The sequence below is a fragment of the Lissotriton helveticus genome, chromosome 3_1 (assembly GCF_964261635.1).
Source record: "Lissotriton helveticus chromosome 3_1, aLisHel1.1, whole genome shotgun sequence".
NCBI classification, from domain to species: Eukaryota; Metazoa; Chordata; class Amphibia; order Caudata; family Salamandridae; genus Lissotriton; species Lissotriton helveticus.
Genome location: NC_136061.1, coordinates 508,058,667 through 508,076,412, shown reverse-complemented (window position 1 = coordinate 508,076,412; position 17,746 = coordinate 508,058,667). Strand labels below are relative to the sequence as shown.

The 17,746-nt window shown below is 42.5% G+C and overlaps 1 protein-coding gene and 1 long non-coding RNA gene across 2 annotated transcripts in view; one reads left to right on the top strand and one right to left on the bottom strand.

Moving 5' to 3' along the window:
- TMEFF2 (transmembrane protein with EGF like and two follistatin like domains 2) overlaps positions 1-17,746 on the top strand; it is a 937,676-nt gene that overhangs the window by 13,767 nt on the left and 906,163 nt on the right. The gene's annotated exons all lie outside the window — the stretch shown is intronic.
- LOC144822651 (uncharacterized) overlaps positions 563-17,746 on the bottom strand; it is a 147,751-nt gene continuing 130,567 nt past the window's right edge. The window contains exon 3 of the long non-coding RNA XR_013608659.1: positions 563-1,036. This is a non-coding gene — a long non-coding RNA (uncharacterized LOC144822651). The remainder of the gene's footprint in view (positions 1,037-17,746) is intronic.

Here is a 17,746-nt window from a genome sequence, read left to right as displayed (position 1 = left end):
TTAAGGTAATGTTAAGTTAGGTTGTCCACAGTAACTGTCTTTAAAAGGCAAAACTGATGAAAGTGCCATTTGTAGGAGCCAGCTGAAGATATTCCCCGTGGCGGTGACTCAGAGAACATGTTCTATATAGATTGTAGCAGGCTTTGTATACCTCAACGGCATTGCTAATTTTGATCAAGAATTATTTAATTGTTCTGAATATTATATCTTCTTTTCTGTGTATTAAGATATACGTTGAAAGTACAAGTTTCTCTTCGTAACGGACACATTATTACATTTCGGGGAGAAGGCAGTAATATTTGCTTGCATGAAGGTGGAGTGCATAGGATTGTCCTCAAGCCCCTGCAGCCCCTACGGCTCAGGGGGCCCGAACACTTCACAGGGCCCCCACCCTTCAGGGAGGCCCCAGTCAGCCCAAGGCCAATAAACATTTGTGCGATATGGGAAAAGCAGGGGCCCTTCATCACATTCCGCAGTGGGCCCCCATCAACTTACGTTATGTCACCGCATTTTCGTATCACATATTGTTTTATGAATTAGTACCATAGAATTCTACGTGGATTACTAGCATGGTATTGCACAGGAGGTGAAGTGGTAACGTTGCAGCATTTACGGGTTAGTGCAACAATGTACCATGGATCCTGGAGGTGGTGGGGGGGAGGGGGAGGTGGGTGTTGTAGATGGTGCTATGAATGGAAGGGATCAGAAACAAAGAATCATCCATGAATTAGAGCCTTAGCCTGAAGGTTACCTCATGATAATTGTTAAAGTTGCTTTGAAATGGAAAACTCTTTCACTGTATCATCAAGTGCCGTTAGAGTCTTCTGAGTGGGTTCTGAAACTGAGCTGTGGGAAGTTGAGTGATGGGACATGGTTAGCCATTAGCAGAATATGGTTTGGCTTACAAAAGTACCATAGGACTCAGTCATGGGTGCATTTAATTTTTTCCTTGCTGTGCTTCCAGCCATCTTCATTAGAGAGATTTGAAGCTTCTTTGAGCAGGTATTCGGCTCGTCCGAGAAATTAATTTGCAGGGCTAAGATAAACAACAACATGATGAGTAAAGCATGGGTATAAGAGAAAGAGAGAATGCATGCATCTCACACGCAACTTACCTGTGACAGCTTCACTCAGATTGTAAAACTGACATACCCACTCAAAATTCGTGCCTTCACTGGGACTTTCAGTTCTTTCAGAGATTACACTGAAGAAATTATAAATTACTTTTGAGAATTGAGAATTTTCTTGATATCGTAATGCCACGGTGGTGCCTTTTTAAATATTATGTATGTTATTACCACATTTCCTGGCCTCTATTAGGGATCTTATGGTGGTAAGAATAGTTGCTTCAAAGATCACCAGCTGCTCTTGTTTCAAACATCATTATGTAGGAAAACTGTCTTAGCTCTGATAGCTCATTGCTGATGCCGTCACAACTTTTCAAATATGTTTTTTGTAAAAATATTTTACAAATAGAGTAGCGCAGTATAAAGTGCACTAAATGATTTTCAACAGAATAGATTAAAATACACTTACAAAAGTTTGATTACTACTAAGTTATATGTAAATAGTAGATTGATACACTTTAATAAAGCATTCAATATTTATTCATCCTAATGATTCCGTCTTAAAATATTTTGCTTTATGAAGGTGATGGTGTTTTCTCCTCACCATCTCATACTTCTTTCATGCAACATCTATGAGTGTCAGAAAGCAAGTTATTCATTCAGGAAGGGAGACCAATGTTAATTAAATAAATGCACCTTGTTTAGATCCCAACAGATGACTCCGTGAAACTCTGCTACACCACCAGTAGTTTTGGCACAAGCAACTGGCAAATAAAAGTAAAGAAAACAACACATTTCTCAAACCAATGAAAAACTATAGAAACATTTAATGAACAAAAAGTCACCATAATGACCAAATTTGGAAGAGGGGAGATATGCATTTTTAAAGTTTAAGACAAAAAAATGCATACAAAAAAGTACGGCACACATGCAAAAGCCTGAGCTTGTTGTTTGGGACCTAGGCAGCATTTTAGGTCACCTGCGATAGAGAAGAGTCCGAATGCACAAGCAAGGTATTCAACCTCCCACCGAACTCTTCCCAAGCCCAAATAAGAAGGGAGTTTGTTCTAGTGGAGCAGCATCTTGTCCAGACAGCAAACTTATAGTGTATATTTAACAAGGACCCCCTGAAAACATAGATACTGTAGTTCCTAGGTCAGGGAAAGAGGAGCAATCGACAAAAAACAACCCAGGCAACCAATGATTTGAACAGAACACAATATAAAAGGGAACAATTGGCTACAACTTTCTGCAAGGCTAAATATTTTTATTAATGGTTAAAAAATAATAAAACAGTCAATGACATATTACAATTTTCAATACACATAATATTAAAATAATGACGAGGTAACGAAACAAATTCATATACAGTACATTACTAATAAAAAGACACATTAAAAAGGCTCTACATAAACAGGAAGTGAACAATGACAAAATAAGTGGCACAGTGATTCTCTACGCGCGTTTCGGCGACCAGCGCCTTCTTCTGGAGCAGCCACGTAAAATCTACAAGGTAAAAAAACTGTTTTTACAAAAATTATATAGTTATAAACTGAAAATATAACCAATCATGCAGATAAAGTCATAATATTACAAACATCAAATTGGTAGCCAAATAGTTCCTTTTGAAGAACCGGGTGATCACAATGTAAACTGATTAACTTATTTAACATTTCATTTCCTTGCTGTATCTGACTCTTCCGTTTAAAACAAAGGGTCAGTGGGTTGGATAGTTTGTTTTGGAAAATAATAACAAGAGTTAACTCCCACATATTCTATTGGCCTTTGCATGTGTCTTTCAGTAATGAAAGCACGCACATGGCCAAAGACGGAAACATGTCCATCCTTTTCTTTTAACGTTAAATCTCCTGGCCTAGGGGGCTCGGGAGCGAGCAGCGGCGCGCATTGTGCCAGCTGCATTCCTTCCTTATCTTGATCTTGGCTCATGTTCCTAAGTAAACAAACACGCTCGCTTTTGCGGCCGCGCTTCTTTCAACATTGTTTTTCACCTTATTTAATGCACTTGCTGTCTTCAGCAATGTTGCTTATTTTTTCTGAAAGCGTCAGGCTCTAAATTTCCATGTGTATAAATGATAAATTAGATGCAATGAATATTATCCCACTAGGCACTTCACATTTCTGTGCCTCGTAGGCACGACCTGATATTATAATCCTTCCAACAAAAGTCAGCCTCCAAGGTCCGGAAATGTTCTGAAAAAATTATCCGTACTCAGGAGCGCCCCCCTGGAGCTGATGAAAATAGATGCACTTAGAGGTGAAAAGCTCTGAAAACATTCCAGGTCTCCTCCACCCTCACGCTTGGCGGCAGCTCCGCTCGATGAAAGGACGAGGCACAAAGTACATGTTTTTTGTGTCTGCATTGTCCGCTCACCCCAAAGAACAACAATGTCAGAGGGAATATAGTGCATATCACAATGTCTGATCAGGTTTGCCGGCAGCTGTCAAGGCAAAGAGGGGTCCCAGGATATAAATGCATCATCCAATATGGCTTCCAAGGGCCTTCTAGCCAATGGGGAATCGGGAAATGTATCCACTCCAAGATGGACCAGGACATGTCACATATCCCGCAACAAAAGTGATGGATGGCAGGCTTTAATTAATCGCAACCACTGGTAATTATTTTGCGACGCATTACATTCCATTGTTTTTACCTCTCACCATAAGAGGAACTACACGCCAATGAATATGGGTACTGCCCCACAAGTAACCCCAACCTCATGTTTGTGTTAAGTGGGGTCTCACCATGGAGTTGCAGCTTGAATCCCAGCGGTACAACTTCTGACCTATCTGTCCCATTTGAGGCCACTCGCCTGCATTAATTCCAGTATTTAGGCTAATTTTTGTTTTGTAATCGAGTCGGGATGAGTAGCCATGGTATGGCCAGAAGTCGTCCCGAGCTTGCTGTCCCATAGATACGGCCATTGAAATTTTGCAACAGGGAAGGATCACATTTTGAGGCAGGGTTGACTAAATTATGTGACAAGACACGCAAATTTTACCCACTTCCTCCCTCCTGTTTATGCTTCACCGCCCACAAATCGCTCCCTACCCTGTCACTACTTTAAACCACCCTTTGATGCCCGCAATTCGTTGTCATTGGTGTTTCTAACTAGCCTCCCCTCAGGATCGGTTCAGAGTCTCTGTGCAGACATGTTCACAGAGTCGAATGGCTTTGATATTTTTTAGCTTCACTCCGCCTGCATCTAGAGACCCAAATGTGGGCACCAGAACGGGCATGTTGAAGATCCTAACAGTGCATATTTCCATGAGAATAGGTAGTGCTACATAGCCACCCTACATGCAAATTCACAGTGCTGGCACAACTGATGAATAACAATGTGCGCTAATATGCTCATTCAATGCAAAGGGCTAACGTGTTATGTATATGTTTTAGACCACGCCACCCCTTTGCAGCCCAGCGCCTAGACGTACCCACAAATTTACATTGTAGTTTAAAGAGAAATCTGGATACATGTAGACACTCCCAGTTATTGTCCTCAGTAGTGATCCATGGCTGAAAGTTCTCAAAACACGTAATCCTAAAAAAAAGAAAAAAAGCCCTGCACCCCACTTTTCAAAAAGTGCACCTTGCACAGACTTTTCTCTGGAAACTCTTCAGGAACATGCCTCTTCCCTGTCCTACAATTATCTTATGAAAACACACTGGTTCTGGGACTCTTTTCTGCAGCTGCATAACACCCTTTCTGTATGCACAGAACTGTCTGTCAATGTGATCTATATAGCTTGTCTTACGTGAGCTTACTTGTAATACTGCACAAGTAACCAGCTTCCCATGCCTGATGCTTTACGTGCGGTGTTGCCTCAAGTGCAACCATCCTCCACATGTGCCAATAGTTATGGCTAAACACTTATAAGGTCCCAAAGGCGAGACCTATTGGCTATGCCAATGCTTGTTAAACTGTGTGTTTGAAAATGCCACTTTTTAAAAGTGGGTATATGTTTGCTCTGCAATCCTGTGCCTTTGCCTGCCTGTGGAATCAATGTCTAGTTTTAACTGATAGTTGGGATGTTTGTGCATTCAATCTAGACAGTCACAAAAAAGGCACTAAGGCATGGCCTGCATATCCTGATTGCCCATCACCAGGCTGATGGGCCTTCCTGAGTGAGAGTCGTGGGAGGAATTGTCACTGACACCTGAATAGGGCTGTACCTGGCGTCTCACAATGCTTTCTCCTCATGTGTCTAGACCCAAGACAGGGCAGGGGAGGATCTATGTATTACAAAGACTAACCTTTGATGTATACCTACTTCAAAGGCCAAAAGAGGTAAAAGTATTAGACCTATAAACCCAGACTTGTAGAACACTTCTAGATCAAGAGGAGACTCCATCACGACGCAGAGCTGGAGAGCTGTCAGGAGGAATACTGCCCCTTTGCTGTATTGGCCTTCAGTTGCTGCTCTTGTCTTAGAGAGGAAAAGGACTGGACTTTGGTTTTTGTCCTGCTTAATAAGACTCTCCAGGACTTGTGTGTGCTTGCCACCTGTTAGGAAGTCTCAGGGCCATCAAGTACTTCATCTGCAGCTTCCCTGGAACCCTCTGCTGGGAGTTCCAACCTGCAGAGTGGTATCAATTCCAGTTCTGAGCCCTTAGAGGTGGCTTTGTTGCTTCCAAGACTGAAAATCAAAGCACCACCCTTCCGCGTTGTTTTTCTCACCGCAAGCTTGCCGTGCAGTTGAAAAACAAATGCACTGTTGCTGTTCGACAGTAAGGAACCGACACATCATCTCCACTGGAGTAAAGAACCAATGCATCACCTTACCTGCAGCTGTATTTGTTTATGATTTTGACACATCCAATGTACTTTGTGTTGAACATGTCGCATCTATAGTTTGCTATGGACAGAACAGAATAACTGAATAACTGTATTGTGGATTTTTGTCATTTTGGTCTTGCTTAGTTTAGATAAAGATGACCTATTTCTCTAAACTGGTATGAAATTAAATGAAAAAAACCTTTATATAGCGCAATAGCTACCCTGAGGCATCCCAGTGCTGCAGACGAACGTGGACAGACAGGGAAGGTCCAGTAAATAAGTGCAATTGTTAAAGAGCAGTGTTTTTAAGAGTTTACGAAAGGGCAGCAAATTAGGCTCTGCCCGTATATGTGGGGGGGGAGAGCATTCCATTGTTGTGCTGAGTTATGGAAAAAGGAGCTACCTCCACATCTAACTCTCTTTATTCTTGGGAGTTGGGCGAGGGAAGAGGACGCAGAGTGGAGGGTTCTGCTTGGTGATATGGAATGATCATAGATTGGCTGATTGCCGGGCCATTCCTCCAAAATGCCTTGTGTGCAATATACATAGCTTTAAATTGGATTCTCTCCCTGACAAGCAGCCGGTGAAGTGTCCTCTGTGCCGTTGTATGGTTTGCTGGTAAGGGGTCTGGAGAAGCAGGCGAGCTGTGCTGTTTTGAATGACCTGGAGCTTGTGAGTAGTGGATTGATTGGCTCCTAAATAAAGGGCGTTCCCATAGTCCAAGCAGGATAGAATGAGAGCCTGGACCATAATTCTTTTTGCCTGAAATGGGAGAAGAGGGAGTATTTTGCGCAGCATCCTCAGCAGGCTATAGCAAGTGGCTGATCGTTTTGCCGCTGGGTAATTGAAACTAAGGGATCGGTCCAGCCAAATGCCGAGGCTTTTGATCTGGTTTTTAGGATCTAGAGAAGGGCCAAGACATTTGGGCCAAAGTAGCTCAGGATTAAAAGAAGGTGAGCTACCGAGGAGCATAAGGTCTGTCTTGTCCCTATTGAGTTTTAGGCAGGAGAGTTCCATCCATTTGGCTACCTCTTCTAGGCAGCTTCCTAGGTCGCTGCATGACTTCTTGGGATGGTTGAATGCCACCTCGAGCTGCGTGTCATCAGTGTAGGTAATGATTTTTATGCCAAAGGGACGGACAATCTCTGCCAAAGGACTCGTATAGACATTGAACAGCCTGGGGCTCAGGGAAGAGCCCTGAGGCACACCACAACTGATGGACATACGTTTGCATACAACGTCTCCTTCAAAGACCCGGAAGGATCGTTCTCCTAGGAAGGACTGTATCCAAGTGATGGCACCACCTGTCACTCCCAGCTCCTGAGTCGGAGGATCAGTATGTTGTGGTTGACGGTGTCAAATGCAGCACTGAGGTCATGGAGAATGTTTGCTGCAGTGTCCCCTTGATCCAAAATCCTCCTGGACTCCTCAGTTACTGCAAGAAGGGTGGTTTCGGTCCTATATTGGGGACATAAGCTAGTCTGTGAAGGATGAAATGTGATGTCTATTTGTGGTGTTTTCACTATATAACTATATGTGTGCACAAATACTTTACACAATGCCTCTGATGTAAGCCTGTCTGCTTGTGCCAAGCTACCCAGGGCATGAGCAGTGGCTATTTTAGAAGTGGATCCCCCCTCACATTGACTGGGAAGAAGGTTCCCTACTTGGAAAAAGGTGAAAACAATTGCCAACTATAGACCCCATTTCTAACACTACTGTTGACTGAAGAATGCCACAAAGTGCCAAAACAGAGAAACTCTGAACAATTGTGGCCAACTTGTTCAATTAAACCACACATGGACAGCCTGCTCATACGTTTATAGGGGTGCTCTATTGTTGTGTTGTGCTATCAGGCTGATGAAACCTTAATCATGTTTAGCAGCTTCTTAGATACCCTTCCTGAGATCCCACGGCCTGCTGTCCCCCACCCCTTAGTTTAATGGCCACAATAAGAGGCACCAGGAGCAGATCCTAATAGCCTGTCTGAGTGACACTTTGAGAAATAGGGGCTCCTAAGACTGAAAGCATGCTTCCATAAAAACTCTTTAGTTGCTTCCCAAGTTCAGGTAGGCAAGAGCAGAAAAGATTAGCCTAGCATGGAGGAAGAGAGTACTGAGGTGGATGCCCCAGAAAAAGGCAGGTTTCCCAGTCACAGCAACATGCTGAGCGTGCTCCTAAGAAGTCAAATAAAGGAAACCAAGAAAAGGACACATTAACCAGTCACATAAACGATTAATTAAAAGAAAATGCTTGCAGTTGAAGGAGCCCCACAGATGCCTCTAGGACATGAGGGATAGTTGCATATATTCCGAAAGAACCACCATAGCCCGAGTCCAGCGCACTGTATCTCCGACATCCAAAAGTCCCTCTCTGACTCTGACTCAGGCCCTGCTGTGCAGCTGAAGGAACTGACGCATCGCCTACACTGGCTACAATAATGATTGCAGCACAGATTTGCTGTGCATAGCACCTGTTAGCCAAGTCAACACCGACGCTGGGCTTCAGTAAGGAACCAAGGCTGCGTGTCCGGAGAATCAACGCATCACCTCACCTCGCAGAAGAAACCAATATATCACCTCCCTTCATGGAAGGAAACTGACGCATCACCTCCTCTCTCAGTAAGGTGCGACAAATCACCTCCCATCCGTAGCATTAAGGAACCGACACATCACCTCCCCAGGAACAAGGAACCGACTCATCGCCTTCTGTGTGAGTAAGGCACCGGTGCATTACCTTCCCTGCGTGTAACAACCAACGCTTTCCAGCACCTAACCTCCCCGTGTCTGTTTTCCACTGTGATTTTGACGCATTCTAGGTACTTCGTGCTAAAAGTGATGCATCTAGAGTTTTATGTGGACTGAACTATTTGAAACCTTTTAAAAGTGATATTTTGGTTTATGTATGTTGTATTTTTTTGTTTTGGTCTTGTTTGATTTAGATAAAGATCGGGTATTTTTATAAACTGGTGTGGTGCCCATTTGTTATGTTTTCACTATGGTACTCTGTGTTTATGTACAAATGCTTTACACATTCCCTCTGAGATAAGCCTGACTGCTCGTGCCAAGCTACTAAAGGGGTGAGAAGAAGTTATCTTAGGTGTTTAATTCCCTTACCCTGACTAGAAGGAAGGGTCCCTAATTGAACAGGCTGCATTCCACTGGCAACTAGAAACCCTTAGTGCTAACAACCCGCAAACGAGGCAACGTTAAAATCTCATCTGTAAGAAGATTCAGGCTCACCTAACCACAAGATTGGACCTCGTGGTCAATTTCCTTCATTAAAGTGCTTTGGCTAGCATATTCATTCTAGGAACAAGAGCAACCCTATAATACGTTCACAAAATTGCTTAATAAACTGGTAAAACCATGCTTTTATTTTATGGGCACGAAAAACGTAGCAAAAATGTATAAGCATCACTTGCACAAGGTTATCTAGCAGAAAAGGTTAAATAAAGGCTATTATAAAAGAAATGTCTTAAAACTACTCTTCGGACTGTTCCCCTCTTATGACTGCCTTCCAAAGTGTGTTGCTCGCCTGCCCAGAGGAAACTGTAGACTCTGTTCATAGCAAAAGGAAACATCTATTAATTTAGTTTGCATTTGTACGTATTTCTAGTAAGAACCCAAATTCTGGCACAATGTTCTCAATTAAAAACGGCATACATACAGGTTATCAAGTGATAATTTGCTACATGAGGGGTGAATTTGCACACGTGGTCACAAGATTTATTAAGTACATGAACAGGGCAGATTGACTACTGATATTTTAAAGCAACAATGACTGACTTCTGGTTTTAGAGTCTACAGCAGACAGTCCCACTCTGTCTTTAAAATTGAGTATTTTAAAATATTTTTCATCCAATTTAGCTTAACCTTTGGTACTTTGCACATTGCGCTTTACTCCGTGATGAAAAGTCTTTTAGTATAAACCTGAAGGCAGTAATCATAGCTACACTGTTGTCTATTCAGGAGTTTTTTGATCAGTCTGGGATGCTTTGGGGAACCAGAGGAGACGTGGAAGAGAAAACAAGTCAGAACGAGAAACTAGTAACAGAATCTAATAGAGAAGTGGAGGATATTTCATGAGTAACCTATATAACTAATACCAGACTATTACTGTGGAAGAACGAGGATAAGAGGAGGCGAATGAGCTAAGGCGGCAAGTTTGAGACCAGACATGATCACAAGAGGAAGGGGCACTTTGAGGATTAGAAGTATCAATAGCCAAATTGTTAGTCTTGATTCATGAGCAGGGGCATCTCCAAGAAAGAGATACCTTGTCTTCCATTTGAACGGCTCTGCTCAAGCATGCGCCCCCCGCACATTCACTGCAAGCTGTAGCCGGCACATATTTTGGGTAGCATTTTTTTAAGCCCTTCTTACTTAAGGCCTGGCAAGACCAGCACAAGCGCTGGGTCAGGCTCGACCTAAAAAGTTGCAAACTTACTCTACAAAACAACTCACTGGCTCAGAATGTCTCTAAGTACAAGTAATACTTTCAAGTGACAGTTTGAAGTTTTGTCAGTCACTACTTTGTTCTCGGGGCAAGGATCCCAATTTTGAAAGTATATTTGTTGTATAAAACTGTTACTGAATTCAGTGTCCACTATTTAAAAGTGCAGGATAGTATACACCTTTTGTTGCCAGATATTGGATGGCCTTGTGAAGCCAAGCATGAAAGCCATGAGTACAAATAAGAAACAGTCATATTGGGAGAGGAGATGTGAGGTATTTTTGAAATTTTTGTCACAAAATACCAAGAGTTAATTTGCAACAAATGTTTGTAAATGTTAAACCATTTTCTATACAATTAAGTCAGTTTGCTAAATCACCATTTTAAGTCGATCATAGAGCGACCCCACTAAGGAATGTTAATTAGGTACAGCACAATTTCTGACCTGTCACAAACTGTAATTTCTTTTCCAAGAGGCATTTCCCCAGTGGGCATGAGCATTTGGAGGCTGTTTTTTAGAGCCAGGGCCATTGCTGGCATCTCTATCTCTTTCTTCTGCTTTCCCAAGTCATTACAGCACGTGAGGAGGGAGATTTGGGGAGACAGAGAGGGAGAAGAAAAATAAGATCGATAATATCACCAGTACGAATTGGCAAAAATACATAACTTCTCTGTGTGCATTAAATAATTATGAGGGCTATAAGAATGGCATGGAGTTTCCAGGTGAGATTTCGGATGGGAGACTGTTCCCTCTTTCTGCTCCGACTAGACAGGAGGTGTTGCATTAACTCAAGGGTGCTAGAAACACAGGTGCAAGAGACCCAGATCCATTACAAATTACTATTATAAAATTGGATCTGGACCTATGACCTAGCTCTTGGAGGGAAAGTGACCTAGCTCTTGGAGGGAAAGTGTTATTATGCTACTACATAAAAAAACACTCACCTAGCAATTGTAGGCATATTTCCCCGTTGGACGCTACAGGAAAAATGTTCTCTAAAAATTTATTAGTTAACCTCATAGAATGAGTGGAAGAATAGAGTAGCATACCACTGGAGCAGACAGGTTTTAGAGCAGGCCATTCGACTTTGGATAATATAACTGCAATATATCCTATATTGGAGAAATAGGTGAAGTGAAAGGGGAGGCCTGTCTATGCAGCTTTTATTGATTATTCAACTGCTTTTCACAGGGTAGACAGGCAGATCCTCTGGAGGAAGTTCAGCACCATGGATATACCAGGGGTTTTTGAAACTCATTTTTTTTCCTTCATAGTAAACCTTGGTGACATGTTATGTAAGGAGGCAGGCAGGGTATGACTCCGAGGTCCCCTCCCAGAAATGGTTTGAAACATGGATGGCTGTTGGCCAACATCCTTTTCTCATTGTACATGTTGGATTTTCCAAAGGTGCTGAGTAAGGTAGCTGGCTATGCCTCAAAATTGGTCACTTAACAATTCCATCTTTGGAGTGGTAAAATCCTACACTTATCTTGGCAGAATAGTGTTGGCAAAGTTGAGTGACACTGGGCATGTTGCACATGTATCAAATAAGTCGCTGGCCCAGGGGAATGCACTAAAGACACTTTATGGAGCAATAAAGCATAGGTATTTTAAACACCTTTTAACAGTATATAAAAAGAAGATTTCCCCGATCACATTTATATGCTATAGAGACAATAACTACTGACCAATGGCATTTTATACATAAAGAAGAGGGGAAAGCTCTTCGTACTATCTGGACCTTAAACTCTATGGTCTCTATAGAAGCCCTAAGGTTGGAAATAGGACTAGTGAGCATTTTTGTAAGAGGTCTGGCCCGAATGTCACAGCAGTACATTGTTTATTAGATGCTATAGTGAAATCCGTAATGAGTATTATGGATTTGGAATGTTTTGCATCTACCATGGGCACTGGATAATTTCTAACTAATATTTTAACTGCACTCAAGCACTTTTCTTTAACTACATCAGTTGTTCAGAATATGAGTTATGTTCATCTTAAACTTTATTTAAAACATACTGTGAAAAACTCCTCCATGGAAAAAGATATAGAGGCATGTATAGCAAAATGTTGATTTAATAAATAACAATTCAATCATGTCAGGCAGCAGTTCCTCAAGTGTATGCGACATGGAAATTGGAACACAAAGTGAGAAGATGTATAATGCTATGTAGACTGAATTGTTTGCTGTTAAAAACTGTGACCGATGCATGGCAGAATGCAATCTGGGAGGAGAGAATATGTATTTTATGCTATAATGATGTACAGACTATTAAACATGTTATATTTGCCTGTCCTGCTTGGAAATTTATCAACAGAGATTTGTAAAACCTCTTAAAAATGGTATTGCAATGCTTAGTGCTACAATGGAGATGATAAATTGATCAGTCAATGAATTAGTGTGCTGCAAAATTTGTAGCTATTTTTTACCCGTATATTAATTAATGTAATGATGCATTACAGTGAGATCTCATTGATCTCACTGTAAGATCTAAATCTTCAATAAAACTTGAACTTGAGAAAAGATATAAAAAGGGAGAGATGAGAGAGTGAGGAGTAAGGGAGCAGGGTTTACTGGTTTGAACATCTTTGCTAGGGCCGCTTTGGTTCCCAGTCTGGTTCTGTTGATGGCACTTTGCAACTCACTATAAACACAGGGGTGTTGTCTGGCAAAGAACTGTAGATCACCCTCCCTGTCTTTGCAGTCACAAACAGAAAACTTGTTTTTAAAGCGGGTGGAGATCCTTAAAGGGATGGGGAATGTTTTAGAAAATATAAAGCTTTTCAGTTTTGGAAAACATCAGGTGAAACAGGAGTAGTCCTTGGATCACTGCCTATTCTCAGTGAGGCTTCCAACATGATTCCCAAAGGAAGAGATCCAAGGAACCCCTTTCCATTTTCTCCTTCAGGACGTCAGTAATTTGTCAATGGTTTGTCACACGAATTGCAGTGGCAAATCACTGTCACATACCACACTTAATTGGAATTTGAAAGGAGCACCCCTTTCATGCCACTTTCAAATTGTGATTCAGTATGGGTCTTAAAATCCATGTTATGGTGAGGGAACACTATTCTAATTCATAAAATGAACTTTGCACATTACAAAAAGAAAAAAAAGAATTTTGTGGCCACAAACCCAGTAATGTTCTGAATTGTATGTATTTTTATTGAAAAATCCTTTAGTACATCTGGCCCATGATGACTGAACAAATCTGATTATAGAACACGGTGACATGTTTGGGAAACAACAGCTAGATCATGGTACAACCATGGTCAGTATTTTCGTTTTAAACTTATTTTTATTAGCATTTGGTTCACATTCAGCAATACTGTGGCCAACAATAAGCTTGCATAACTTTACATTTTGTAGCATACTGAGGTTGACCATACATTCAGAAAGAGCAAAGGCCTCCTCCTTTATAAATGATGCAAATAAGAGTACAGTGTCAAACATTGCGAAATCACAAAGTTTTTATATTAATTCCATGCATGTTCAACCCGTCTATTCTTTTGTGACGAGTTTGGAAGTTGGACCTTCCAACAGGGAAGGTCCACCAATAACAAACCCACCCACCTATATAAAAGAAATCTGTAGTGGTGGTGGTGAGTGTGTGGTATTTTCTTTGACCCAATCATGCACGGGGTGGACCTTGGAGTGATGCACAGAATTGCCTATCGTCCTCTAGTCTCCCAGATGTGAGTACCTCATTGACTATGCCCTGTTCCTGTGAGTATATGTCCTAGAACTGGAATAGATGCATATCCCTGATGGAAGGTGGGCAGACCGCCAAGGGGAGGCCCTGCATAAGGTAAGTAACTAGTGGAGCCCATTTGTATTCAAAGTTGTTATAGCCATCCCTGAAGATAACTAACATTCTCTCAAGGCAGAGGATTTTCCAGAGACTTGAATGCCACAGAGAAATAGTGGGTGCCGCTTTCTTCTTCCAAGCTGCTGCAATTGCAATTTTAGCAGCCCCCAAACAGTTCCACATGATAGCTTTGTCTGCCTTGGTTTGCTGATCGAGTGATGGATCCTTAATGCTCAAGAGAGCTCCCTCTATGGAGGTTGGTATGGGGCATCCCAACATATTTTTAAGGTGCGCCAGTATCTCCTCCCAAAAAGGTTTGATTGTGGAACAGTCCCAGCATATGTGCTGAAAGTCTCTTAGGAGACCACATCCCCTCCAACACATATCCGAGGTGTTAAGGAATATCCTTTTAAGTTTGGTGAGGCATAAATACCAGTCCATCAAAGTTTTAATGTAAGCTTCCTGCCCGTGAAGGGGGTGATTACATTTGGTGATATCAGACCAGACTCCCGTCCACTCCTTATCGGATATTTCCCTTTGCGCCACGTCCTCCCACATGTTCATGTATCTAGGTCTCGGGGATTGTGAGATGGAGAGCAGGGAGCTATATAGAAAGGCTATTACCCCCCTCATGGAGCCCACCCATTGTACACATTTTTCAAAAAAGGTGCTCTCTCGCATTGCAGCATCTCTAACCTGTGGGGAGAGAGCCCAGTGTTTGAGCTGAAGGTAGTGGAAGTGCTCACCCGTGTCCAAGTGGAACTCCCTCCGATAGTTCTCAAATTACAAGATATCATGATTATGAAAGAGGTCTGACAGCATGAGGCAACTGCCCTCTCTCCATGGATCGAAGGGCCCTTAGTGAAGGGTGGTGGGAAAGCCGGGTTGAAGTGGATCGCCGTATATGGTGAAGGGAACATGGTCCAACCCTCCTCCTGGGAAACTGTGTCCCAGACCTTCAGAGTGGTGCGGGTGGGAGTGCTAATGTAGGCATTGGCGGGGTCTGTCTTTCTTAGGTTTCCAAATGAGAGCCCAAATTGTCCTACCCGCTATTGCCCTGTCCACGTGTAACCAGTGTTTCTCTGATTCCCTCTTGGACCATTCTGCCACTATCCTCAGTTCGGCTGCTTGATAGTACAAACCGAAGTCATGGAGCCCCATTCCTCCTGCACCTTTTGCTCATCTCAAGGTATGGAAAGGAAAACGGGCCCTACCTTTTTGCCAAATGAAGCAGATGATTAGAGATCGGATTGTGGGGAGGAGCTCCCTATCCAAATCAATGGGTAGTGCTTGAAAAAGATACAGATATTTAGGCAACACTGTCATTTTAGTTGCATGGATGTGGCCCAACCAGGAAATAAAGAGAGGTTTCCATTGTTTGAGATCTTGTCGGAGTTTGAGAAGGAGAGGTGGGAAATTGGCTTTATATTACCCCTCCAAGCGTGGTGTTAGTTGTATACCTAAGTATTGAATTTATCGTTTGGCTCATTGGAAAGGGGTGCACTCCCAGAGGAAATTAGCCTCAGTCACCGGGATCGTGAGGTTTAGTATCGAAAGATTTATCTAAGTTAACTTTAAATACCGCTACCTTCTCAAAAAGGGTCAGCTCTTTCTGTAGGTCAGGAAGCGAGAGATTTGGGTCGGTGAGGGACAGTAGTACATCATCTGCGAATAGTAAAATGTTATGTATGTCTCCCCCAAAGGCAATGCCTGATATCTCTGGAGTCTCCCAGATTCATATAGCTAGCGGTTCAGTGCTTAAAGTAAATAATAGGGATGATAGCTGGCATCCTTGCCTAGTCCCTCTAGTAAGGGGAAATGAAGCAGAGACAGTCCCATTAACCGGTACTTTAGATCTTGATTCTATGTAATTGGCCTTGATCATATTAATGAATTTGTCCTCTAATCCAAAAGTTTAGAGTGTGCTAAAGGGAAATGACCATTCCACTCTGTGAAAGGCCTTTTTGGCATCTAGACCCACAGGAACTGGCGGTATCTTGCGTTTTTGTTACTTTTTCGATCAAGTGTAGCATTCTACATATATTGTTGTGAGTCTGCCTGCTGTTTATAAAGCCAGATTGATCAGGGTGGACTAGGTCTGCCATGAGGTTGTCTAGCCTCACAGCCAAAATAGCTGAGTATAATTTTGCATCTAAATTCAGAAGAACAATCGGTCTATATGATGCAGGCTTTTCCTCAGCTTAGGAATCACCGTTATCACCGCATCTGCCATGGAAGGAGTCACCTTGACATCTTCTGCCATTTTATTAAAGAGCTGTGTTAAGTGTGGAATGATATCTGGTGCAAATGTTTTGTAGAAATGGGCCGTCAGACCATCCGGCCCTGTGCCTTATTAAGCTTAAGTGATTTGATTGCCGTTCCCACCACTTCCTCTGGTATAGGTGTGTTGAGGATATCGTTCCAGGCCTGTGAGACCTTTGGGAACTTCAGTGTCTCTAGATACCTGCTTTGCACATTTACATCACGTGGGTCCCCTGTGTATAACCTCTCATAGAACTGCACAAATACATTGGCCTTTTCTGTATCCGACTTCAATATCGTGCCCTCCCTAACTTGTATCCCTCTGATGTATTCCTTTTCTCTTCTTTCCCTAAGCTGTCTGGCTAGATGCTTACCTTATTTTGTTCCCTTGTGTATAGGATAGCTGGCGTAGATGAAGTAAAGTACGTTCAGCCCTCTTGCTGTGTATCGCTTTAAGTTTCCCCCTGAGTGCAGTGAGTTTATGTTGTGAGGCCTTGGAAGGTATGCTCTTATGTTCTTTTTCAACAATTTCCAGTTCCGTCTCTAAATTCACCCTCTCCTTAGCTCTCTTCCTATTCAGTGTAGCATTAAGTTCTAGGCATTTACCTCTTATGACCGCCTTAAGTGGATCCCAGTTATTGCAGGCTGAAGTGTCATGCGGTGAGTTTAATTAAAAAAATTCTGTGATTGCCCCCCTCAACTCATCCTTCAACAATCTGTCCCCAATAAGTGAGACCAGAAAGTACCACTTTGGAATCCTGGGCATAACGCAGCCCCAGCTCAAACAGATTGAGATGGGGCAGTGGTCGGACACTGTGAGTGGGAAGATTTTCGCCTCCTGGAGTGAGCCTAATAGACTTTGGCTAATAAAAACATAGTAGAACCTGGAGTGGGTTTGATGTACATGGAAAAAAAACGTGTCGTCTCTGGTCGAGGGATAGAGGGTATGCCAGGCATCCCTGAGACTGGGACTATGCATTGTCTGTGTAGCACTCGTAGGATGGAGCTTGTAGCCGTTCTGTGTGGGTGTGCACTATCTAACTCTGCCTGCCAAGTGAGATTAAAGTCTTTCAATGAAATATCGGGCCTTTCGCAAATTCTCCCACTTAATCTAGAAGTGTTGTCAAAAATGCAGGTTGGCCCACATTGGGTGCGTAGGCTGCGAAAAATGTACACATTCTCCCTCTCCGTGTCCCCTTCACCATGATTATCCAGCCTTCTTTATCAGATTTAATGGCCTCTGGCTGGAATTTAGTCGAGCCATGAAAAAGAAGTGCCACCCCTCGCTGTTTGGTGATAGCCAATGATCTATAGATGGGGGTATTGTTTGTGGTGAAATGTAGACCGGTGTTGCTG